The 26,744-nt window shown below is 41.0% G+C and overlaps 1 protein-coding gene across 1 annotated transcript in view; it reads left to right on the forward strand.

Moving 5' to 3' along the window:
* The first annotated feature begins 1,425 nt into the window (after positions 1-1,425).
* Positions 1,426-26,744, forward strand: part of sipa1l1 (signal-induced proliferation-associated 1 like 1) — an 86,772-nt gene continuing 61,453 nt past the window's right edge. The window contains 1 exon segment of the mRNA XM_034135597.1: positions 1,426-1,599. The gene's annotated coding sequence lies outside the window, so the exon portion shown is untranslated.

A 26,744-nucleotide genomic window follows, 5' to 3' on the forward strand; every position in this document is an offset into this window, starting at 1 on the left:
AATCCCGGGGGAACAGTTTTTCACCAGAGAACAATTCAAACCGCCCACACAAATATCCGCCCCATGACAGAATGGGGTGGGCAGTGTGAGGACCCACAGAGCTACAGGAATAGAGAGGATTTTAATGATGGTAATCTCTTTTCCTTTGTCTTTATTAGATTGTTATGTAATCCTGGATGACATTTTAGAATAATGGATGCATGGATGGAAAGTGGAAATGAGACGAAGGCAGAGGTAAATGTGGAAAGAATAACTAAATGAAGATGGGTATATGAAGTCCTGTCATACCTCGGAACAGACATAATAATTATAGAAAAGAAAAGAGAGACAGACTGTGAACAGAGAATACAGAGAACAAGGTTGTTGCTATTCACAGGTGATTATGTAGGCGAGAGAGATGAATTCCTGTGACTCCTATACTATTCACCCCCTCCTCATGCCGGTACCTGCAGAGCTGCTTTAATTAAAGCAGTGATCTTTCTCTTATCTAATTAAAATTTGATGCTGAAATAATTAATGTATGTGGGGAAAGGAAGCAGGTGGAATTTGAAATGCTGGGTGTAAACGTATGCACTGAATGCCTCATATGTCTATCCCCTAACCAATGTATTTTCCTTTCATTAAGTCTTATAAATTAGCTGTGTATATAACTCTTGATGATGAGCCTACTTTGTTGCAAAACTGAAAAAATAGTATAAAGCCTATTGTGACTTTAGACGAAGCTGTGTGAAAGCTGATTGCCTCAAGTGACGTCACTTTGATGGTTCTGAAGAAGAAAAAATTGCTTCTGATGGCTGTGATCATATTTTGCCATACCTGGATTCAAACTGCAATAGATGATGTAATAGCAGATAAAGAGGGTTCATCATGAGCTATATTCATAAACACCTGACACACAAACACCAGTTGCATTTGGAGAATATCTGTCGCTGTAAAAGAACCTTTCAACATTCCTACCAAAAATGTAAACATACTAGTAGCACTATGAAAAACATCACGAATAAAAAGGTAATCAAAACTAATTGTAACAAATATTTGATCTGAAATATGACACTGTATTTTAAGTATTTTTTTTAATGTATTTATTACTTTATCTGTCTACACCTGTTGTCATGTTTTTTGTATACAAAATATATGATGTTCATATACAAAATAAATAAATAAAAATAAAAAAGCCGTTCCGTTTCTGTTGCCAGAGCAACGCTTTCTCTCTCTCCCATCCGCCTCTCACCAGCAATCCGTTGATTTAGTTAAACTCTCGCGAGACTACTGAGTCCATTCAACACACCGTTCTGATTTCTATCGCGAGACTAGAGGCCAGAGTTTGAGAGGGAGGCGGTTACCTCATCGTCGTCGCAAGGCGGAGCGAATCGCTGCAACTTTTTGGATGAACTTCTTATTTGAACAAACCGAGAGGCGGTCGGCAGACTGCACGGACAACAACACACCCTAAAGGTGAAGAGATTTAGAGCTTTTTCCGCTACGAAGTGTATTTACAACCGGTTCGTTTTATCGCGACAGTTTGTGAATGCCAGTAACGGAGCAGCGAGAGCGTTATTTTCCCTCTCGAAAACGCCGACAAGGTGGAAATTACTAAAGGTGAGTGCGCTCTCTGCTACGTTGGTCTCCCAAATCGCACACTAGCAATATCAAAACACCGTTAGTTTGTCGTTAACGGTCAACTTTGTAATGGTTGAATTGTTATCTGTGCATTTCAGTATTTGAGTTAACGTTCATGTCACCCACAAACGGGTTGCAGGTAGCACTAGGGAAGGAAAAGTACCCTAAAAAGTTAGCGAGCAGTCGGGTAATGTCAGTACTGTGTGTGACTCACGGCTGATACATCGCCTATATTCTCGCTAATATCTCTTTTTACCAACCATGCAAAGCATTTGGATTTCGAGCCAACGTTCAGTTAACATGTCATGCCTCCCCCTAAGACAAACCACAGTTTAACATTCAGACACCGTGGCTCCTAAAAAAACAGGAAACCCTGCAAGACGAGCATCAGATAAAGGTAATTGTTGAGTTAAGTCCCTGTGTGTCTGCTGAGTAATTGGGATGGCTAGCTGCAGTCGCTCTTGGGGTTTCCTGTTCATATCAACCATGCCCCCCATCTATTTACTTGTGAACGATGACGCAATCGTAGCCACCAGAGAAATCTTGTCTTATATCTGGTGAAGAAGCTCTTTTTTGTGCAAATGCATGAATGTTGTATTAAGGTGTATTTTGCTGTCATGCATTGCTGTCGTTTGCATGAGTTTGGACATTTGCAGTGCTTCACCAAATCCCTTCTAAGTGAGAACTGAGGATGCACATAGACATCTCTATGTTGTTATTTTGCAGGGAAAGTTCATGAACTGTTCCTTTGCAAACTAAACTTCTAGGTTTTAGAATGTTATTCATAATGCATGATATGTTACTGAAGACAACAATGCAGTTGTTAAGGAATGTGCATGACATCGAATATTAAGTTAAAGCCTAATTTCTGCCCAGTGCTCTGTCAAAACCAGCCTCATTAATCAAAATGGCCGTCTGAGTAATCTAGTCAGGTTTGAATAGTGATGTAACACTGCTACATTTAAGTGATGAAGGTTTATATCACAGATTAAACAAATGACATTACTCTGGTAAAACTCAGTTATGTTTAAGATTATTAAAACAAGTCCTAACACTCACTTAAGTTTTCTCATGCAAGTTTGTTCATCTGACGAGCTCTCCTCTGTCTTAATGACACCCTAAGAGGGATTGTCATTGTAAGTGCCCCCACCCTCTGTAGCTGCTCTGTCTCTTGTTATTGCTGCCATCTCAACCTGTGGAGTCCGTCCCCAGGCTACCAGCTTCAGCCTCTCAGGGGGTTCACACACACCCCCTTGCCTACACACAGAAACACACTGCATCCTCCTTTGAGAAGTCCTAAATGGACACGTCAAAGAGATCTCATCTCTATTCATAGGCTGGCCGGGGTGGGTCAGATTCTCAACTTGAAACACAACAGCGGCATTATAAATATATTCTCTCCAGGACAGCAATTCAACCGCTTTGTCCACTTTGCTTTGGCTACTGCAACCGCTGTGTTGAATCCCCCAAAACTGTCACGTATTAGCGTTCGGACATCTCTTTCCATCATCCTTCCCGTGTCGGTGCGTTTGAATGCCAAGGCTGAGCAGATCTGGAGTCTGTGTTGCATTTACAATAATAAGTGGGCTATTGAAATTGAGTGTGTAGGTGGAGGCACACACGTTCTGTAACACATGTAGCTGGTGAATCAAAGGGGGGGTGGGAGAAAAGAAAAACGGATACGGAAAATGAAAATGTCAGGGTTGCTGCTGGGCTGCTAAAAGAGTATCAAAGGGCTTTGGGGTTGTAGAGCCATTGAAACATCTTTCTAGGTGCTCGGCACTAAGCAGCTGGAGTTGGCACAGTAGGGGCTCTTATTAGGAGTTTCAAATGAAGATTTTTCCACTGCCTTTTGTAATTGCTTGCAAGCAAAGTCTTTTACTGTAAATGTGTATCAGATGTACTGTGATCAGGACGTGGTCACTCATTCAAAAATCCTCTAATGTGTAGCCTAGGCCTATCTGGAACAGACGAGGCTGTTGGCAGTGCGAACAGAGAGAAATCTGGCAAGTGCAAAGTCAGAAAAAAGAGGACACTTTAATCTCATAGCTGGCCAACTCGCACTTTCGTCTGCATGCAGGAGCTGGAAACAGAGTCTTAGCTGTTTACGATCTTCCAAGCTATCCCTGCTATGGCCCCCCTCCCTTGCCGAGCTACTTTCTATCATCTCTGCCTTGTCCTCTCCTTCTGTCGCTGCTTCTTTACTTTCCACCTCCCACGATATTCCCTCCTCCCTCCTCCCATCACCAGCAGTGCCTTTTCCTCTCGTCTCGGGCTTCCTTCCTGTTGTGGAAAGCATGTCGGGACTGACACTCTCCCCATTTCTGTCCACATCCCTCACCTTATCTATCTATCCCGTCCTTGTGGTTTACATTTCTTCCCCCTTTTCTCCGTGTTTCTGTCTCCCTCCCCTCCTTCTCTGTCTCTCTGCATGCTGGAGATTGGAATGTGAGTTCCCTCTGTTTAAGGTCTTGGGGTGGGCTGTCTCTTGAGAAATAGCAGAGCAAGAAGTACTCTTTACCAGTGAATAGATCACACCGCAGGCCAGAATGATTAAATAAAACTACTAGGCCTCTGTAAATCAAAGTTATTCCTGTATAGAGAATTTAAAGATGGCCTTCTCGCACAAACACTGTGCATTTTTCCTAGCCATAACCTGAACATATCAACACTTTTTTCAAGAGTGTTATGTTAAATGCATCACTGCCAACTACAATTGCAACAGCAGGAACACTCCAGGAGGTTATGCCAGCTAATTAGCATGGATAATTATTAGCATCATTCATATTACAAACAAACATGGTATATTTGTCAGGTTTGACAGTAGACAGAATAAGGGATAGTCGGAGTACTGCTGGTAACTTTCCTTGAACTTTTAGTGAAGGGCTAGAGGGATAGAAATGCACACTTTGTCTATTGAGGTGCTTGTTGGAAGAGCGGTGAACTCGTAACGGCCCGTCCACACAGCGGCGTGCATTGACAGCTTCACCATTCACTTTGAATGGGGTAACGTCACTTTTCGCCGAACTGCATTGTGGGAAGCGAAGCGGAGCTTTGCTGGCGTGGCTCGCTGCAAAAGTTGAGCAATGTTCAACTTTTGAAGCCTCGGCAGAAGCAGAAGCCAATCGAATCATATGCCAGTACAAGCTCTAGCCAATCAAACCGCTGCTTGTGTGTCAGGGGCGGGAGATTCATGTGATTGGTTGTTGGTCGAGTTTCAGACACGCCCGCCGGCAAGCTTCAACGCACGCCGCTGTGTGGACGGGCCGTAACTGTGATGCATTTATGGCGCATTTCCACTACACGGTCGGCCTCGGCCACACTCGGTACGGCTCGGTACGGCTTGGCTGCGTTGGGCCTTAACAGGGCCGACTCACTTCATGCTGCGCTTCCATTACAGTTTAGGAACTGGGGTAGTTACTATAGTAACGCAGTGTAGGCGGAGCCGTGACGTCATCTTCAATGAGTACTCCAGAAACACAACACAGCCGTTAGCTGTTAGCACTCAGAGCTCACAGCTCCTCATATATGTTCAGAAACTCGACAAAAGTTAAACAAGTACACACCACAGACTGCCTGTGTCATGGTGAATACAGTCACTGCTTTATTTATGTCTGTATAGGCCGTTGTTGTGAGTGTGGACGGTCAGAGCATATACTGCGTTAGCTTAGCCAATCTCCATCTAGAAAAACACGCATTTTAAAAGGTTTTTCGCCTGCCGTCTGTCTGCAGACTTGACAAAGCATTAATTCATGGTTTTTACTAACCGGTATCAGTATGTTGTTACTTCGGCATCATTTTGAAACGTGTATTACAATTAAATCACGGTCAAATATGTCCATCTTGTTGTAGTTCTAGCCCTCTTGCCAGCGCTCCTCTCTCTAGTTTAGCATACTCAGCCTGACTCAGCCCTGTTTGTTGGCCCCGATAGAACCACAATTTTCTAGGGCCAGAAAAGAGGTGAAAAAGTGGCCCCGCGCCGTGCCGCGCCAGAACTAGGCCTAGTGGAAGCACAACCAAAAAAGGGGACGGCACGACACGGCACGCTTAAAGCGAGCTCCGCGCTGCAGTGGAACTGCGCCATTATTGTACTTTTAGGGTCCATTTATAAGGTCTTCAACTTTATCCATTCAATTTGAAGTTTATTTTTTGTGTTCTTTCACTTGAGTAAATATATCGAGCTGCACTGTGAATGTTAAAACAAAGTCAGAAACTTCACACCATCACACAAAGATGATTAACACTAAGTTAATACCTAAAATATTCTCATATGGCTGGGTTTAATACATTTCAAACAGCCACCTGTCTTGAGTCGTGATTGATAATACAGCCAGATGAACTTGTTACCATTCAACAGATAGTTGGAAAATATTGCAAAATCCAGAAAGTATTTTCAAAAATATTTCATCCCGGAAGACTTGATTAAAGCTTTGTTAGAAGGCCTAGGTCTATGTACTCTGACACATTTGAAGCACAAGCCAGCATATTGTTTCCGCCTAACAAACATCCCTTGAGGTGTTTTCTCTTGATATGTGGCATTGCATATCTCTTTTGATCCATGTTTCTCTTGCAGGGGATAATTCAGGAACCCTGTTCAGGCTTTCAGTCGGTAGTGTCAGGGCCTTTTAATAGCAGCTAGAAAAGGAAAGAGGGCACAAGAAGAATCAGTTAAGCAGTTCCACCTGAGGTAAAGCGACTTAAAAGCTACATTTTTCCTGTAATGGATCCTTTTCTCTCTCTCCACTTTCTCCTCTCTGTCTGGTGAAATCACTTCTTAATTAGGACTGTAAGAGGGGTTTACAGCGCATGCAAGTGAAGTGGATTATATAAAAAAAGCTTCAGTTGTGAAAGATGAGCAAAAAAATCTATAAACACATCATGAAACAATGACTCGGCAGGCTAATCCTCACAGAAGTAAACAGAAGGAACATACTGTACGGTTGGAGCCCTGAGAGAGAGAGAACAGCCTGATGTTATGAGAACCCTGCTTTAATACTGTTAGCATTAGCATAACTACAAATACTGCTAGGCAGATATGGAGATACTGTGCACACTTTTTGGCTATTTTGGAACCAAACAACTGAAGCTTTTAGGGAGGCAATGGTCCAACTATATCTGATGCCAACACCTTAAATCGTGTGTCTTTCAATACAAAAACTGACAACAACACGCAGTGTTTCCGCCAGGGGGGCGTCTTGCCGTCATTTGACCAAAAAAAAAAAAAAAAATTTGAGAGAAGATCGAGAGTTTTTATCGCTTGAAATGACGAAAAGGAAAAAGGACAAGGACATCCCTCTGTTGGAGGGGCAAAGGAGTCTGGTGGGATTATTTTCGCCACCAGCAAAGCGTGTTTCCTGTGACGGAAAGTGTACTGCCGGCGAGCCTTGGCGGGGGGTGCTACTGGAGCACGCGCGTGAACGTCAGAGCCTCGCAGCGGCAAAACTGAGGCTCCGTGGTAAACTGTGGTAAATGAAGAGCCGTTTAGGAGCCGAAAGAGCCGGCTCTTACCAGTCACTAAAAAGAGCCGGAATTCCCATCACTAATTCGTAAAGAGATAGTATCTATAAAGGACGGCTCAATTCAAAATTCAAGTCACGTGAAACGACGTGATGTCACCCCGGTAAATGATTGTGTAAACGAAAAACGAAATGCCTGCAACATAATTGCAGTTATCTAGTACAAATATTGCAAAAAGCACTAGACATTTCGTAGGACTTTACATACGAAGTTGAGTGTGATTCTGTGATTAAGTTGTCTAAAATGTTTGCAGAACTTAGAGAACACAACGTGGCATCTGTCTAGTTTGAAAAGTCACTGCAGGTGGAACATGTGTTCATGTATCTGCATCAAAAATTGATTTTTGTGTGTGTGTGTGTGTGAAATGGATGATTGTCTCAGGATGTTTTCCACTCCTCACCACAATGATGACATTGCAAAAATGTGCTAAACTGTAAATCTTATCCCCAAATATGTATGGGAGCATTGCCGAAATTCCCACCAACTGCCTTGCCATCTGTTTCCACGCAGACAGCTCTCAAATGTCTGTCTTGCTGGATGACTAAAAGGATGTTCCTGCTGCTTGCTGCCTGCGCTGCTATTACTGATTTGAAGTGCTTTTCTGACCCGTTTGGATTTGTTAATTGATGCCGTCTCTCCTGTGCCATTTTGGGGAAATTATTACGAGTGTTTGGAGCAGCAACATGAAATTAATAATGCCAGCTATTTGTGGAAATTACATGGCTATTTCAACATTCAAATAGGTGTGATGTGATTTGATTGTTGTCAGTGTGGAACCAGAATTAATTTCAGGCAGAAAATAATATTCGCTAAATTGAGTTTATTCTCCATCCTAATTCATCATTACATGTTTGTTGCAATCTTTTAAGACAGGCTTAGCAAGGGGATTTCCAATATTTTTATCCTGCCTTAAGCCCACGTTTTATTCAAATAGGTGAACCCCAGTGCAGTTTGTGTGACGGAAAGTTTTTAGAGCAGCTCAGCCTCTTGCGTTTACTTTTTCCATTCGTCAATGTTATCAAACTACGCTCTATATACCTAAAAGGGCTTTAGTCACCCTGGATTGCTCATCATGGTTTGACACAAGCAACCCACACTTTAACAGAGTTCAATTTTACTTTTACAACACTTGGATTCGGTCCCTGGAGCCAAATCTGGAAACAAACAATCATAAAATCTAACAGCAATGCCCTCCAGCTGCCTTCCTTAGCCTTAGCTTACCTTTTTACTTTGTATTAAACATATTGAGTCAAGAATAGAGATGAAGAGAGATAAAAGATAATGGAGAATGTTTTTGCAATTAGCAAAGGACAATCTATTTGATTTTATTATGGTTTCACCTGGGGAAGCTCTGTAATTGGAAATGATAGTCATCCAAGTTCAGTCTTTTTCTTCTCTCTGTGTTAAGTCGAGCCCTAAATGGCTACTGTGAAACATTTTTACGATTAGTGGATCTTCAACTAAGATAATTAGGGGAAGGCTAACTAGACATCTAGTTTTGTAAATATATTTTAAGTGTTCCATCAGCTCTACAGAGTTGTGTAGGGTGCAAAGAAAGATTTGAGTGAATATTTTGTTTAAGTGAAAAGAAACTCATTTAAACTCCCCAATCATATTTGGAGAGGCACAAAAACATGTCTTCTGCATGTGTTGTAGACTCTGACTATGTTATGATTGATGAATGCTACGGTATCTTTATAATAATGGCTGTGGTCACATGTAATATCTCTCTTTACGTGAGTACAAGCTGACACATACAGTAGTCTGCTCCCCTGTTTTAAAATCGATGGAAATGGAGGAGAGCGCTCCAAAAATAAGATCATCCTCTTGAATAACTTGAGATATATTCATATATTCAAGCAGGACTAGTTTAATCAGGCAATTGCAATTCAGTTTGGAGTTTTTACTTTCAGTCCATTAATCATTAGGCTATGAATTCTACATTATTACATTTTTATTTCTTTACTTTGTAAAATATGAGATCCCCTTAACTGCTCTTCTCACGCCGCAAATCTCCTCCTCCTCCTCCTCCGACAAGCACACATGTGTAGACAGAGGGTTAAAGAAAAACATATTGTCTGATCTAAAGGAAAATTGTTACTACTTGAAGTGGGAGGCTGTCATCTGTTGGCAGTACGTTTTCTTTTTTGATCTAAAGCTCCATGCTATGTATAAAGCTATCATCAAGTTTTGAAGCGGCTGCCCTTTTATGTGTTGTAGAAGAAGAAGATGATATAAGCACTGCTGTCTTTTTCTTTGTCATACCACACATTGCAGATCCACCACTGCGTAAAGAAGTGGTTCAGAGCGAAAACAATTCTGGTTCTAAAGTCAACAGGCTTTTAAGTTTTCTCCCGTCCTTAGAATTGATTCATAAATGGCGCATTTCCACTGCAGGACCTAGCCCGGCTTAGTACGGTATGGTTAGGCCTTGGTAGGCCTTGTTAGGCCAGGCTCACTTTATGCTGCATTTCCATTACAGTTTAGTAACAGGGGTAGTAACTATAGTAACTATAGTAACTATAGTAACGCAGTGTAGGCGGGGCGATCTGCTGTTCGGCGGGCCGAGCGACGCTGCGTAAAACTGCCGTGACGTCATCTTCAATGCGAACCACAAAACCAACATCAGCTGTTAGCTGTTAGCACTCAGAGCTCACAGCTCCTCATATCTGTTCAGAAACTAGACAAAAGTTAAACAAGTACAAACCACAGACTGTCTGTGTCATGGTGAATACAGTCGCTGGTTTATTTGTGTCTGTAGGCTGTTGTTGTGAGTGTGGACGGAGCATATACAACGTTAGCTTAGCCTGATCGATCCGATCTCCATTCAGAAAACACGCATTTTAAAAGGTTTTTCAACAGCCGTCTTGTCTGCAGACCGGTATCAGTGTGTTGTTACTTCGGCATCATTTTGAAACGTGTATTACAATTAAATCACGGTAAAATATGTTCATTTTGTTGTAGTTGTAGCCCCCTTGGCAGCGATTCTCTCTGACCATTCAGCAGTCAAGAGTGTTTACGTCACTAGTTTAGCATATTCAGCCCGAATGTTGACCCTGTAAGAACCTGGATTTTGGAGGGCCAGAAAAAAGGTGAAAAAGTAGCCCTGAACCGGAACTACCCCTAGTGGAAAAGCAAAAAAAAAATGGACCGGGTTTGGCACGGCCCGCTTAAACCGCGCTACGTGCTGCAGTGGAAAAGCGCCATAAGTGAGCTGTAATTCAAATCAAATCAAGTTTTATTTATATAGCACATTTTTGGTCGAGCCAAAGTGCTGTAATTGACAGTCTCTGTGATTTCACTGTCACTTTGAGTGGGGCTATAATGCCCCACTGAGCCACAGCAAACCAAACAGATAATCTTGTGGCCATGTTTATGTTTCTGGTAATGCGGCTGCCTGGAAGGAGTTATGTTAAGACACTTTGAACACACATTTTAAGCAGAGATGAGGTTTAGTGCTCAAGATCCTTTAATATGTCATGAAAAGGGATTGGGAGTCTGTCAACAGCTAAAAAAAAAAAAAGTGGACAGTAATGACACACCACCTGACTATAATACTATAGATGCTACATAAACATACTATAATTACCATAGTGGATCAATGTTGTCCCTTGGCGCGATGTCTAAGTGTTGTGATCAAATCTGATTGACAGGTTTATAATACCAGATTATAAAAATGGTATCCCAGTATGAATTTGAACTTTTCCGAGCATGCACTGAATATAAACAGGGTATAGTAAAGACTCCAGCCTATGACCTTGCAAAGAGTAGTCAGCAAATAGTTAGATATAGATGGTTCTTGCTTGAGATCAGGCTTTAGGGGTGGTTTCATGTCTGTGTGTATCATTTTCTCAATAAATCTAATTCAATATAAGAATGGCATAGTCACAATTCTGAAATTGAACATTTATACAAATACCTTTTTAATACCTTGGAGAAAAACCAAGGGCATTACATTTTTAATTTTTTTAAAGATAAATAGCGACGTGTGTCAACTCCCTGTTCGGAGTGGTATGAAAGTCTTGTACAAAGCAGCTTGCATCTGCATTAGAAAACTGTAAGAAAAGTTGTATTTGGTAAACAGTTAGGCATATTCAGTGCATTTTCATCGGTGTAATCTTGCTATCAGGTTGAGTAACTTATATAGACTATTCTTGCACTATTTCTATTCTATTTTATTTGTATTTACCTGCACTATTCTATCTGTTTTATTGTGTTGCACTGTTGGAGGAGCCTGTGACCTAAGATTTTCATCGACATAACTACACTGTAGCTATGTACGTATGACAAGAAAAGCCTTGAATCTTGAATAAGGCTTTAGCATTCTTGCCTCGTGCGAACGAAATACAGCTCTGGTGGATCCTCATAATGAAAGTCATCTTGTTGGGTTTTTGGGTTCCAAGGAGGTCCTAGTGTTTGTGCCAGAGGAGTTAACGTATAAATCCATCGTTAAGCAGCAGCAGCTTTTGGCTGAACCCTCAACAGTCTTCCTGCTCGGCAGATCCTTGTACTGACACACAACCAGACATAATGCTGATGGCAGTGAATTCCTCTCTGTCACTTGTTAGGAGCTGGGTAGGATGCTTCTTTGTAGCAATACGTTTATTTTGTTATTAATGTAATGTTTAAACAATCTAAAACAATTCTGAGAAATACCCTGTTCAGTTCAGGCATTGTGTCGTTTGATTTTCTGACCTTAGTTCAACACTCAGACACTCACACAAAGGCTCCCAATGATATAGTAAGAAAGAAGAACTGGCTTATGTTGGAATTTCAATGAAAGGTAATTAAGATAATTCACATTTCATTGAAGACTTCTCTGAATTGTCTGTTTATCAACTCATTTATTCTTCTGCATATTCCATAGACACATTCTAGGCTAGAAGTTTGGACCAGCTTAAAGACCTGCAGACTATTTTCTTTAAAAGCAGTAAAAATGAGGTCACAATGCCCAGGAATAAAACATCTGGTTCGCAGGTGGTAGAAGCATTCACCAAAACAGGAAAGTGGCCCGTCCGATCTGTAGTGCTCCTCTCTGCTCGCGGTGCTCATCCAAGAGGGGGGAGTGTTTTGGCATTTAAGGTGATGGCCTTGAGAGCCTGAGTCAAATTTCCGTCCTCAGCTTTAACATATTTCAGGTTCATGGCTTAGTACGTACCAAATATTTGGCTAGAGTGCAAAAAAGAGCCTTTCACTAGTTTATCCCACCATGCTTTCAGCTGGGGGTACAATGGCATGCAGCAGAATGTGTGAGAATGCTGTGTGTTCTCAATAGAGATGACCTCATTGTTTTCAACTGTATCTACATGGCAAGAACAATAAAATCTGCATGCCACAATACCCAAGCCTCCCCTTCCTTATGTGTTTACGTCCCTATCCCGGGTGTGTATTTACATTGTAGTTTACAGGGGTTCTTCTAATATTTACTCAGGGCTGAACTGGTTAATGATTATTTGGACAGGCAGGGTTGTAAGTGTTGGGCTACACACGCTCTGGTATGTTGTTTCAGAGAAGCCAGCTCCAATGGGCTTTGTTCCTGATGTCAGTAAGTGAATGCAGTCCTAACCTTGACAACCTTTATGAACTTTTGTTCAAATAAACGGTTCACTGAGGGAAAATCTATTTGAATGCTTTATTTTCCAGTCACAAAGACTTGTTGAGTTAGGATGGCCTGCATAGTATATTTGAATAACCGTATAATAATCAGGAACAATATCATAAAATGTGAAATGTATCTGCTTTTATGATGCGATAGTAAACCGAAAGTCCTTGAGTTTTGAAGTTTCTGACAAGACAAGCTATTCGAAAATATAATCTTTGGCTCAGATAAATTGTGGCGGCCTGGTTTTCTACTGTTTTAAACAATGTATAATCCAAACAATTAATCAAGACTAATAAGTAATGAGAAAAAGTATAGTTTCATCCAACTTATTTTTATTTCCGAATAGTCTCAAAACCAGGCTTTTTTGTCACCTAAGAGTAATCGGCTGTCATCCCCTCAATTCTGCTGAAAGGAAACGTTGACTCATGGAGCAAGTGACGGTGACCTTGTCTGTCACAAAACCTCCCGTCTCACCTCCCATCCCATCACATCCCCATCACATCCCCATCACAACACATTGTTACTGCCTTGTTACAAGTCACTGAAATAGATTGGGCTTCTCTGGCGTTAAGAGTGCTTAAAATTGTCATTGGAGGTAATTCACCACATTGAGCTTTGATCCACTCCAGTGGCATTCTGACAACTTCTATGTAATGCCTCCGCTGAGTCTCTCCAACCGGGAGGAGGAACGCTCCGTTTGTAGATGTGAGGTCTGTTTTTCATTAAGAAGCTACTGGTGCATGGGAGGAGAGGTGGCTAAGAAGTAAAGTGTCTTCGATAAGGGCCCACAGAGTGCTTTTTAAAGAAGAGACTGCCTTTAACATCCCATAGCGCACTTGGGGAAAACAATAGGCGCTTTCATACCGGAGTACTTTTCCCAGGAATAGTTCCGATAGTTCCTGGGATTTTGCATTCACCAAAAAGATCTGGAACTAGAACTTTTTTTCGGGAACCTTTTCACCACTTTTTAGTCCCTGCTAGAGAGCAGGGACTAAGGTTCCAATTTCTGATTGGCTGGTCGAATTGCAAACCACGCCCCGTAAAACAAAAAAAAAATGTTGTGAAGCCGCCATTTTATTTGCTCGCATTAGCATTATTAGCATTAGCCCAGTGCACCAACGGAGAGAGACTAACTTATGGCAACACAAAATAAAACGTGGGAGTGATGAGGAGGTGTCGGCGCTTCTGGCGATTTACCTGGGACTTCTGGTGTACTTGGTGTGAAAGCGCCTAATGACTATCTGTATTGTATCGTCTCATTGCTTGTATACTGGTTGTCACACACAAAATAAATAATGGACTTTATGATACATAAATTACTTTATGAATTTATGTATCAGCTTTCTGCATGTGTGTAGGATTACATGAATGATTGTGAGAGGCCAGGTGTGGAGATGTAATAGCTTATCAGATGACATGAATAGCACGATTGTAGTTGGACATCACAGAATGTACCCGGGATGAAAAGAGTATCTCGAGGCTTGTACAGTAGCTCAAAGCACCACTGGGTTTTCACTGCTTCCTGATACGAGATTCAATAAGCGAATGTTGCCAGGCAACGAGTGCAATTCCACTTTTGGCAAGGATTGCTTAGTAACAAAATGTGTGTCCGTGAAGTAAAGGCAGAATCACGGGTGGGATTAATAACGGATAAAAACCCTGGAATCTAATCACCCATTTGAGGCTTTCAACTAAGGGAATAAATGCACCCCACAGAATACCTTATGTGTAGTGCACTTTTTCCTATAATAAAGGAAAGTTTCAAGAGAGACAATATGTAGATGGTGCATATATGCATGTATGGATCATTATGCTCTCTCAGGCATTCACATCATCTGTCTCATAGCTCTAAAACAGCTGTGCCAATCACAGTTAAAAGTGGAACTGCGATACTTTAGCTAAAAAAAGATAATTGTAGAAGAGCATGATGCACCCTGCTGTACGTCTTCTTCATTAAAAGCAGAATATCCAGTTACTAGCGACCAGTCTGATGTGAAGAGGTCTGCACGGTTCTGCTGTGGCCATCTGGTGTCGTTTTCAGCCGATTTAATGAAATAATGCAGTGAAGGGCCGTGCGTAACGGCGCTGCGCTCTGGCGTCACTTCTAGGAGCCTGCAGATTTATCAACATATGTGTCCTGTTGCATTCAGATGCTGCAAAGATTTGATGAACCAAAGGAGACGTTTATTATACTATAGTGCATGTTTAGTCCATCAGAGGGGACATTTACATTGTCACAGCAAAGTAAAGAGACAAAATATGAATTCAGAGGCATGCATCAAATATTAGAAAAATCCATTACAGTATTAAAAGTACAGAAACAGTATTTTTTTTTACAAAGGGGAAAAAAGGGTAAAGTGTAGAAGTAGTGTAATAGCAGCCAGATAACAGTAGTGAAAGTAAAGTATATATTGCACTGTTATTTACAGATTGGGTTACAGTTAAATAGTCTAACTAAGAGATAGAAGTGTTAATCAATGGTTGTTACACAACCTTCGTAACAAGCCACTAAACATGAAAAACCCGATTACACTGAGCCGCTGATCAATGCATCACTATGAACCTTTCTATTGTAGTTTTCCAAAGCTGAATCTCCCACAGTCCTCCCAACAGGTTGTGTCAGAGCACTCTCCTCTCGCAATGCACCGCTGCCCGGTCAGAGAGGTGGGAGGCGGAGTGGGAGGAGAGGGGTAGTGTGGTGTGAACAGGGCCTGCGGGGGTGGCGCTGCTGCTGCTGCTACCGCGTTACATAATATCAGATGAACCCAGCTGTGCTCTGTTGTGTAGCCCATGGCTGAAGTGGTGCCAGCCGAGCCCTCTGATGAGTCCACCTGCGCTCTGAGTGGGGGGACGGCTCCATAAACAGACTCACCCTGACCAGACTAATCACATGTAGTCTGATTGCATCAGAGAGAATCAGAATCAGAATCAGAAACAGGTTTATTACCAGCTAGGTTTACACATACGAGGAATTTGATTTGGTGTCGTGGTGCATACATACAAGTAAAAGAAGAATTAAAAACACAGGTAGAGAACTAGAACAATATTAAGAATAATAAAAAATATAGTAAAATATAACAGTATTTTACATTGCAATGGAATGGAATAAAATATGGAATAAAAAATGGGTGAAATATCGGCGGCACCAACATCCTGTCCTCCATCAGTGTGTTGCCATGGCAGCACAGTTGTTGTGTTGTCACAAAACCTTGGAGTCTAATGATAAGGCAGGTTTTTAACAACGGTAATTAGAATTTCCTTTTCTTTTGCCAAAGCTACCTTCCATGGAGCAATGCACCAAGGAAACATATATCCTTTCATCATGTCTGTAGAAAAAGGAAGCTTATAGTTAGTTTTATCTTCTCTGCTCATGTTGCTACACAGTGATTGTGGACAGGAACTTCTGTGGAGACTCGATTCATTTCCACAGCTGGCTGGTGTGCTTGTTTTGGCAGACTTTGCAAGAAGCATAAACTTTGAATATAAACTTAAATAATATACTGCAGGTGTCTTCCAGGAACGGGCATATCACCCCGCAAGCTCTTTTTAAAAAGCCCATATCAGAGTCACTATCATTAAAAGCTCATCATGTTGCCCTCCCAGTCCTCTGTAATTAAAGGAAGAGGCGTCTGAGTTTATCTTAAACTTTGCGTCTCTGATACTGCGTTACAGCTAGAAACACAAACAAACTAGAATTGACCATTTATTCGAAGTTTGTTTTAAACAAACACACGCTGAAACCCAAACTTCTTCATACACATCAGCCATAAAGGGAATATAACAAATTGAAAGAAATGTCTGCAGCACCGTCGGTGGTGATCTGTCCGTGTTGTATAGCATTTTGTTCTGTGTGATATCCAAAGGCATTGTCCTAACTAAATAATAGGATATTTAGCTTTTGATGTTTGGTAGACATGTTGTGTGAAAAGCTTTAAGTGTAATATGTCTATTTCTGATAACATTTTAATTGGCTGGAAAAAAGTTCAAGGATGCCAGTACATTATCAGATTGCTGTAAGCCAGCAGCTATGAAACACACTGTTATTTAAAACGCACTTTACACAATTTCACTTAAACACAGACATGTCTCAAGTGATTGATAGATGGATAAACCATGTAGCAGTAATCTGCTAAAAGCTGCCTGAAAACAGCCAACAGGAACTTGTCTTATGTTGGCTTTCCCCCACCTTTCACATTAGCAACTCAAATTACATAATGATACATAGTTAGGAACAAGGTGGTAGAGATGAGCAGGGAAAGATAGATGCAGACAAGTTAAGTTTAGTGGAGAAGAATGAATGTAGAATTCGATCAGAACAGGGGGAAAAGGCAGAGGGAAATACTAGTAGAGCAGAGGTTTCAGAACGATGAGCTCACAATAGAGAAAGGTGGACCTCAAGCAAATCCAGCCCCCCCGCACTTAATTGTTTTGTTTTGCCACGAAAAGCCTGAAATGCCTGAAGTCAAGCAACGGCTTGACCCTTTCTTTGGTAGTGAACTGCAGGGCTGAGGGCACAGAAAGCTTAGCAGTAGGTATTCTATTCAAAGGCTGTTTCCCCACTTTAGGAGGGGCACAGCCTCACAAGTGTCACAGGCTTGCTGTCTGCAGCCCTATCCGGCTCCCTTCCCTTATAACAGCGATTACCCAGAAACCCCTGCACACTGTTTCTCACGGCCATTAAACATGCACTTGTCAATCTTCCCCGCGCCTGTGACTGAAGGTTAACAGCCATTTGACTCTCAGCTGGTTCAGGCCTTATCGATACAAGAGCAGATTTTCTACCTCAGTGGTCTCCAATCATGTGCCTTTTAACAGACGTTTTTCTATTCTAGTTATTATGACCCTTTTAGTTCAGCTGCTGTTGAGTTGTGTTGGAATAAAAAAATGTAAACAAGTACTCATGGCTCATGGTTGGGCGATTGGAAAACTGTATTTACTATCGACAATTGGCTGAGAAATATAGCTGGCTCTTCATTATTTGGCGATTTTAGTGACACAATCCCACAACCTTCATACTGTATGTGACTACCAATAATTTAAAGGAAGAACTACATAGTAGGGCTGTGCGATTATGGCAAAAATCATAATCACGATTATTTGGGTCAATAATTGATATCACGATTATTAAATACGATTATTCATTGACTTTGAAAACATCAATTTATTGAACTTTAAAACAAATACAAATAATAATTTGAACAGTATCTTTTTAACTGTTGATTACCCTGAACGTATAATTCAACTGAAAAACCAATACAATAATAAATAAAATAAATTATACATTTAAATAAATAATATCAAAATAATAAATACCAATAAACAAGATTGGAGCGCACTTCCCCAAGCTACTAAACATATATAAATATGATAAATACAAATAAATTAGACCAAAATTAATTAGATCAAATATGTTGCAGTGCACTGTCACAACCTAGCAAAGCTAAATAATTGTTTTTTTCGATTATGTTGTTTTCGTAATTGTGGCAGGCCAAAATCGTAATTGCGATTAAAATACGATTAATTGCACAGCCCTACTACATAGCCAATCAAAAAGTCTGCCCACAGATCCTTAAATCGTTTTTTGGCTTTGACTGTCGGTGATGTTACCTGGTACATTGTCTGGTGCTCTGAGATACTTTACACTGTTGGCACAATACACATAACTTGAGGAGAGAGCTAATTGCTGTAAATACTGGGCTTGTGTCTTCAGATGTCAGGATTAAAAGCTTTAGAAAACACTTGTCTCTCTCCGTCTTTTGTTTACCTTGATGATGGAGCTGCAGTTGTGCCTGTTTTGTTTAGGAGCTTTTATTCCTGCCAAGGTATGCTTGTGGTTTGTGAATTTGCTCGGCACTCTCACTATCATTGACACATTAATTCAATAACAATGAATTTGATTATAATTGTAGGATAACAATCAGATCATTTTGTGAAGAAACAGAATTGGATTCATTTCCAAAGATGATTCCTCTGGATGTCAATTAAATACAGATCTGTCTATTACTTGAAATAGACAAATGAACAATAAATGTGGTTCAAATGAACAAAGTCTGCAGACATATACTTATACAATTCTTCTTGGATGACTCAGCAACCCAAATGTAGGCAAACATCCACACATGAATGCATGAACAATAAACCCCATCATGATTTGTGGAAAGCAACATTTCAGGGCTGGGCAACCATACAAAATAGATAGCAAAGGTATGGCTAGTTATGGATCAAATAACCAATGAAAGGAAATACATATGACATTTGTTGAAAAATAACCCAACAAGGATCTATGTGCTAATTTGTGCTGTGAAAATGCTTACATAAAGATTACCAAGATACTTCCCCAAGTGTCTGGAGAAATGTGGAGTGAAGCAAGAGGCAGGAGTCTTTACGTTAACTTGGCTATGCCATGGCTACCCCTCCACTGCTGTTGTTAATTGTGTGAATGCTAAAAAATACAAAGAGAAGAAACTAAAAACAGCATGTTGTTGTTGTCAAGCTATTGTAGGCTGGGGTTTTATGAGCTTCGAGGCTGGGCATATGGTAGCTGTGATTTATAACTTTTATTATCAAGGTTTTAACACCCCATCAGTTCCCAATAGATGCCACACACACACACACACACACACACACACACACACACACACACACACACACACACACACACACACACACACACACACACACACACACACACACACACACACACACACACACACACACACACACACACACACACACACACACACACACACACACACACTCACACACACACACACACACACACACACACACACACACACACACACACACCACACACACACACACACACACACACACACACACACACACACACACCACACACACACACACACACACACACACACACACCACACACACACACACACACACAATCTGGGAGAGCTTGTACTAAGCCAGATTGTGGTGAGACAGAGGTGCTGAACAGTAAAAAGTTCCCTCAAGTGAGGCTTTGACCACAAGGATTTAATATGAATGCCTCTCCAGGTCTGTTTGAGGGCCGAGGTGCAGGTGGCTTTTAGAGATCACACACAAACACAAGGCTTCACACAGATACACACACAGATACACACACTTCCTCGGCTACCTGAATCCTATGTGTGCTTTTCCTTTAGCTCACTGTGAGAAGTGAAGACCAGGGAGGAGTGGAGAGAATGGAAAGCTTTTTCCAGTTGAACTTATGAACTCAAGTTGGGACTTCACACTCTTCTCTCTCCGTTAATATTCTCTCTTCTAACTCACTTTTTATATTTCTATCTGTAGAACTCTCTTTGGTCCTCAACCCATCTTTCTTACTTGGTGTTATCCCAAAAAATCTGTCTCTTCATTTTGGACTTCAGCTCTGATGTGATTTACAGTCGAAGCAGAGGATCTGCTACTTTGGTCATGCTTTTTCTTCCTTGCCACATTTAGTCAATTTCCCTTCGCACAGATGATTCCCAGACTTCTTGGGACTCACACAAACTTTTTTATTTTCTGTTGCTCCCTTTCTCTCCTCTATCGTCAGCTCTACTCATCTTAATGGCTTGATAGTTGGCTAAAAAAAGCAAACACATCTCTGCCGTTGCACTTAAATGACATCTCCTCTATACTCTTTGGATTAACATCAACTCTCTCGATAGGCTCTCAGTGTGTTGACTTAACATAGTTGCATAAACCCTCTAATGTAAGCAGCAGCCATGAGTACGCACTTCTGATGAATATATCCATGATGATATTAAATCGGAGGCTTTTGTGGCTGTTGGGTGAACTCCTACTGGCAAATCAGACATTTTACTAAAAGCTTGGCCCTTCAAATCTCACTGGCCAGGTTTCATTGAATAGCATCAGCAGCAAGCCTAATCCGGCCTCCAGTCTGAAGAAGGTTTAAACGACAAATAGATTTGATACAGCGGTTACGCCAGGCTGTATCCCCGTTTTCTGAAGGGGTTGAGGAGTGTGGGAGAGGAAAAACTGAAGATTATGTCTCCATGACTGAGGAATGTGAAAAGCAGGCAGCTGAGACTTGGTAGAGAGCGCTGGCCAAAACAATAAAGATAGGTTTAGAATGGGCCGAAAGTGAGGATAGGTGGCAGAGGAACAAAGCTGCTTATGCTGGATCGCAGTGGCTTTGAAATGAAATCCATGGAGATTTAAAATTTCTGCAAGTTCCCTCAGCTTCCCCATACACCTTCACGGGGCTTTATAGAGTATCCTGCTCCACTCCTTCTGTGTATCACTTTTCATACTTTATTAACTTACTCATAACATGTGGGGCATTCTCTAGGGCTGTGCGATTATGGCAAAAATCATAATCATGATTATTTTGGACAATAATTGATATCACGATTATTAAAAACGATTATCCATTTACTTTGAAAACATCCATTTATTGAATTTTTTTTTTTGAACTATATGTTTTTAACAGTTGATTACCCTGAACTTTAAGTATATTTCAACTGAAAAACCAATTAAAAAAAAAAAAAAAAATATGAAAAATAATAATTGTTATATTACGATTACATTGTTTTCGTAATCGTTGCAAGTCAAAATCGTAATCGAGATTAAAATACGATTAATTGCACAGCCCTAGCATTCTCTTCCTATTGGGTGTGATGTGCGTTTTTGTATTTTTATGGGTCATTTAAAAAAGGTGTTGATTTAATATCATTGCAGTTCAGTTTTTTTCCACTGTCTTTAAAGCATTGCTATTGCAGGATTATAGTTCAGGTTACATAAAGAAGAACTTAAAAGGTGCTAATTATATTTCCAGGTTAAATGCTTCTTCTCAACAAGACAGGAAGTGAACACACATGGCAACACTTACATTTGTTTCCTAAGAAGAGGGGTTATTAACAGCAGTTTCTGGAAGCATATTCGGTTTCAACCAAATTCATGTCAATTGAATTCTTTGTCAAAGAATACAAAAGGCAATATTCAGGATTATTAATTCCCCCAAGTCTGTATTGCATGAGGCACATGCTTTCATCAGTGTTCATGATTAGACCAGACGAGGAAAAAAGTGTCTCATTGTGGGGAAGGTTATTTCCAGTCTCTCATGTCATCCATCTTTTGTTCCTCGCTCGGAGCCCTTGACAGCATGATTTATAAGAGACTATGGTGACATGACACACAACAGCCTAGCAACCATATTTATATTAAAGTGCAAGAATTCAGTCAAATCTCTCTATGTCTGGATAAATTAACTGAAGTATTGTAAAAAACAGCTTCATAAACCTTTGATTGAACTATGATGTAATGCAAACTGCTCTTTAACTACTCAACCTAGCTAGGGCACATCCATAATTCTCAATGAGGGACAAGGAGTAAATGTTCTTCCAGCCGCTTCAGTTTTGTTTCACATATTTCAACACGTGTCTGGGGGAAACATTAAAGTCAGCAAATTCCATGAAAAACTAATAATTATTTATACTAATAGTTATAGCTTGATACATCAATAAGGACCAGAAACAGAACCAAACCATTTCACTGTCAATCCGATATACAGTGCCATTAGGCGCTTTCACACCAAGTACTTTCCCCAAGAATAGTCGTTCACACCGGAATAAGTCCCTGAGGAAGCCGCTGACGTCACTTCTTCTTCTTCTGCTTTGGGTTTACTGGCAGGCCGCAAACAACTTCACGGCGTATACTGCCACCCGAAGTCCCCGGCCGGAAGTCCCCGGAGTTGGGGACTGGCTTCAGCCTTCCGAGTAAATCGCCAGAAGCGCCGACACCTCCTCATCCCTCCACCGCTCCCATGTTTTCTTTTGTGTTGCCATAAGTTAGTCTCTCTCCGTTGGTGCGCTGGGCTAATGCTAATGCTAATAATGCGAATGCGAGCAAATAAAATGGCGGCTTCGCAGAGTTTTTATGGGGCGTGGTTTGCAATTCAGAAATTGGAACCTTTTTCTCCCCAGGAAAGTACCTGCTCTCTAGCAGGGACTAAAAAGGGGTGAAAAGGTTCGCAAAAAAAAGTTCTAGTTCCAGATCTTTTTGGTGTGAACGCAAAATCCCAGGAACTATCGGAACTATTCCTGGGAAAAGTACTCCGGTGTGAAAGCGCCTATTGATACTTTGTCAATCTGCTGCTAGGAACGGTCCCAACACGTTGCTATTTATTTTCAATTAACATACATTTGACTAAGAACAGCAATGCCCAGCTGTTGAAGAAACAAACTAGTATTAGGAAGTGTTGGTTCCGGTCTATTCATGGGGTTTGTTGACATCAAGACAAATATTCAACAATGCCAAATGTATCAATTTCCTTTAAATGCTTCAGCTTTTTTTTTTATTATGGTTCCCAAGAAAGATTTGATCTTTCAAACAGGAGGAACCACAGCCATCAGTAGCTTTCTGGGAAGAGAACTAACTCCGTAAATCCTTTTCTGCGTTCTTGTGCATCCTGCCAGACATCTGGACGTTGTCTCTTTTACGACCTGCAACTTGAGCTAATGCTCTCTCTGAGTCCCGTATGCCACAGCATGATTTGTATTGTCAAGCTGTCTCCTAAAAAATCTTGCCAAAGCACACATTCTTCTTAATCAAAGCGTTTAATTCGGCCATATTGGATTTTGTTTTATGGCTAATGGATGGAACATGCCTAATATGTAAAGTAAGAATGTATTTTAGGAGGGAAATCAAGCTTTGGTCTTGTACATTTTGCATTTATTGAATGTTTTGCTGATTGAACTTGACATTTAGTACTTGATTTTGCCAGATGGACAAAATCTCTTAATGTCCAACTGAGAGGCAAGTGTTGCGTAACCTCTTACAAGAGAAAGATGATGTTGAGAATCACAACAGACTTCTCAAAGAGCCCTCACCTTTCGAAACTTTATATCTGTATTTGTTTATTTCAACGTTACAGTAAACAGCCCTATGTGTAGCTCCAGGGTGTGTTAAAGACTCTGGAGAAGTCTGTGGCTTTGGCCCAAAACACAAACAGTCCTGCCAGCCCACACAATGGCTTTACCAGCTCCGACCTGTTTTGCCTTCCTCGTTTTCTTCCTTTCTCCTTTCTCTCTGCTCTCCAAAACCCACATCTCCTTCTCATTTCTCTGTCATCTGTCTGCCCTGTCTGTGTCCTAAACTTTTTTTCGTTTATCCTAAATAGCAGAAGCACTATTATTCATAGCTGCAGCTCCCTGTACTTTCCCACACAAACTTGATTGCATTATGCAGTTGCTTTAAAATATGTAATTCCAGACATTTCTTAAAAAATAATGATGGTGAACAATAGGTTCTGCATAATGAAAGAAAATGTAGACCATGTTGTATTCTTTTTGGTCTAGCTAGCTTAGCAATCAGCTATTCAGAATCACAGACATATATTTATTTTTTCTTTTAAACTATAAAACAGCTTGCAAACTGGAGTCTGTGCTTTTAACTCCCCTTTGCCATGATGAGCACCCACACAGGTCACACTTTATAAATGTGTTGAAACAGGGCTCACAATCATTAACTAGTAACATTAACAGAGCATGACTAATGGACAAGTCCCTGTGAGTGTGTGGCCTTGTGAAGCCAATCGAAGTGAGGCCATGCTGCACTAGTCACCACTGGTGGACAAAAGGGGGGTTGAACAAAAGGTAATTCACGTAGTTACAGTACTGCATGTCTCATTCCAGTTCAAATGCGCATGGCCATTACATGCTTTCCTATTATCTCCTACAAATGTCAGTCAGTAATGCTTAAACTGTTGGCCATCTTAACATTAATCACTACCTTCAAGGTCCCATGTCATGGCCATTTCTACTGATCATAATTCCATTGTTGAGGTCTACTCAAATAAATGTATATTGTGCAATTGTCCAAACTCACATTGGTTTCTCATACAGCATCTCTGTATAGTATGTGTATTCACTCTCTGTCCTAAACGGCTTGTTGGAGCTCCTGCCCCCCCCCTCCCTGTGAGCCCAGTGGCCGTCTGCGAGACAGCGAGACACCGCGAAACTCAGCCTGGGCACACACACACACCCGCAGCCTGGCTGGGAGTTTGTGTGTGTGCCCAGGCTGAGTTCCGCGGTGTCTCGCTGTCTCGCCGACCCCACACCAGTGAGCCAGCTCACATTGTCCCGCTCCTCGCAGCATCGAGTCTCGCAACGTCCTGCCGAGTGTGTGTGTGTGTGTGTGAGGAAGTCCGCGCATTGGTCCAAACGTAACGGCTGCGCGGGTGTAACGTAACGTCACTATACCCGAAATACGTCACTATGCCCAAAAAGTAAACAATGGAAAAAGAGAAATCTCCAACGAGGCGTTCTGGGGCAGCATAGACAGGTCTTTTCTGTGTTAGAGTTTTAGTCGCTACAGGGTGTACTTTGAGGGTTTGTGACTTTGCAGACCGTTTACATGCATAGAAAGCTACATAACACACAAGGGGACGGGTAATAACCGGAAAAGCATGACATGGGACCTTTAAAAAGAGAGATCTTTAACAGCCTTAAAACAGGATATACCAGCACAAGTTAACATCTACAGATCTGTTGAGCAGGGAAAGGCACGTTTATTTATATAGCACATTTCAGCAACACAGCAATTCAAAGTACTTCACATAAAACATCAAAAGCATTAAGACAATGTGCAAAGGAAGCTGAGGGAAAGATGAATGCAGAGTGTAAGATACAGCTATTTAAGGGCCAACATTATAGGGATCTAAAACAAGCTGAACTATAACAAGACAGGTTTAAAACACAAGAATATAATCAGCAGTGGTGTAGAAAATAAATGATAAGGGAAAGATGAATGCAGAGTGTAATATACAGCATGATAGGATGACAAACAGACGTATTGCGTAAAGTTGAATTGTGCTTTTCTTATGTGTGTCCTTACATCAGCTAAGCAAATGTTGATGATGGTGGAAAGTGTGAGTTAGTGTACTGAGCAACTGTGTTCCAGTTTGCATAGAGGAGAATGTTTTCTCCAGATTGACATGGGTGGACCATTAGCGAGCCTCATTAGGCTGAACGCAGCCTGAGGATAGCAGACTACGAGCAGTCCAAGGTCCGGTTAGGAGGCTGTACTAATAGCTTGGCATATGGAGAGATAGTAATGAAGCCGACTGTTTAGAATAACAACATACAAATGGAGTTGGAGAATCAATCTGACTACGAAGCGAGTTCAGGAGTTGAATATTAGAATACGTTTATTTATAATAGGAAGTTAGGAGTAGAGGAAATGCAGTTTTTTCTGTCTCAAATGGGTGATCATCCTGAAGCTGCTTTTTATTGGACAACACGTTGATTTGCAGTTTCAGCACAGTTTTTTTATAGGCATATCATTGAGTAACGTAGTATAGTATGTTAAAGGTCCCCTATTATACTGTTTTTCATTACTTTATTATAGGTCTCAGATATATACAAAACATGTCTCTGAAGTGTTTGGCTCGAAATACCAAACAGATCATTGCAGCATCCCATAATCCCCTCTGTTTCAGCCCTGTTTCAAAAGTGCTGATTCTCTGTCTGTTACTTTAGATGAAAATAAGGAGCCCCTCCCCACGCCCCTCTGAGAGATATTTGGTTAGAAAGAACTCAATGGTGCTCTAGGAGGAGATTCAGGTGATACGGTGGGGGGGGGGGGTTACCTTGGTTGGTGATTGGCTAATGGTTACACAAGCCAAAAAAACATGATGACATCATAAAGTGGCCAAAATCTGATCAGCTCATTTTCAGACAGGTTTTTATTATAAATGGATCAGGACAAAAAGTGAGAGAATCTTTTTTCCTGAAAGTTTCAGAATCTCTTTCCACAGAGGGGACACATGTTGATGTATGAAAGACATGAAAAAGTGGATTTTGCTCAATAGGTGACCTTGAATATACAGCATATTCGATACATAGAACTTTGTATCTTGGTATTTGCCGATACGCCCTCCTCGCTAACGTCAGAGGAAATAATTACACTTCTACAAAATATGACATTAACCTTCAGAATAAAGGGCAGAGGCACTCTATCAATCAGTAAAGTATAAACACATGTATTGATTCAGAAA

The sequence above is a fragment of the Trematomus bernacchii genome, unplaced genomic scaffold (genome assembly GCF_902827165.1).
Source record: "Trematomus bernacchii unplaced genomic scaffold, fTreBer1.1, whole genome shotgun sequence".
Classification (NCBI taxonomy): domain Eukaryota; kingdom Metazoa; phylum Chordata; class Actinopteri; order Perciformes; family Nototheniidae; genus Trematomus; species Trematomus bernacchii.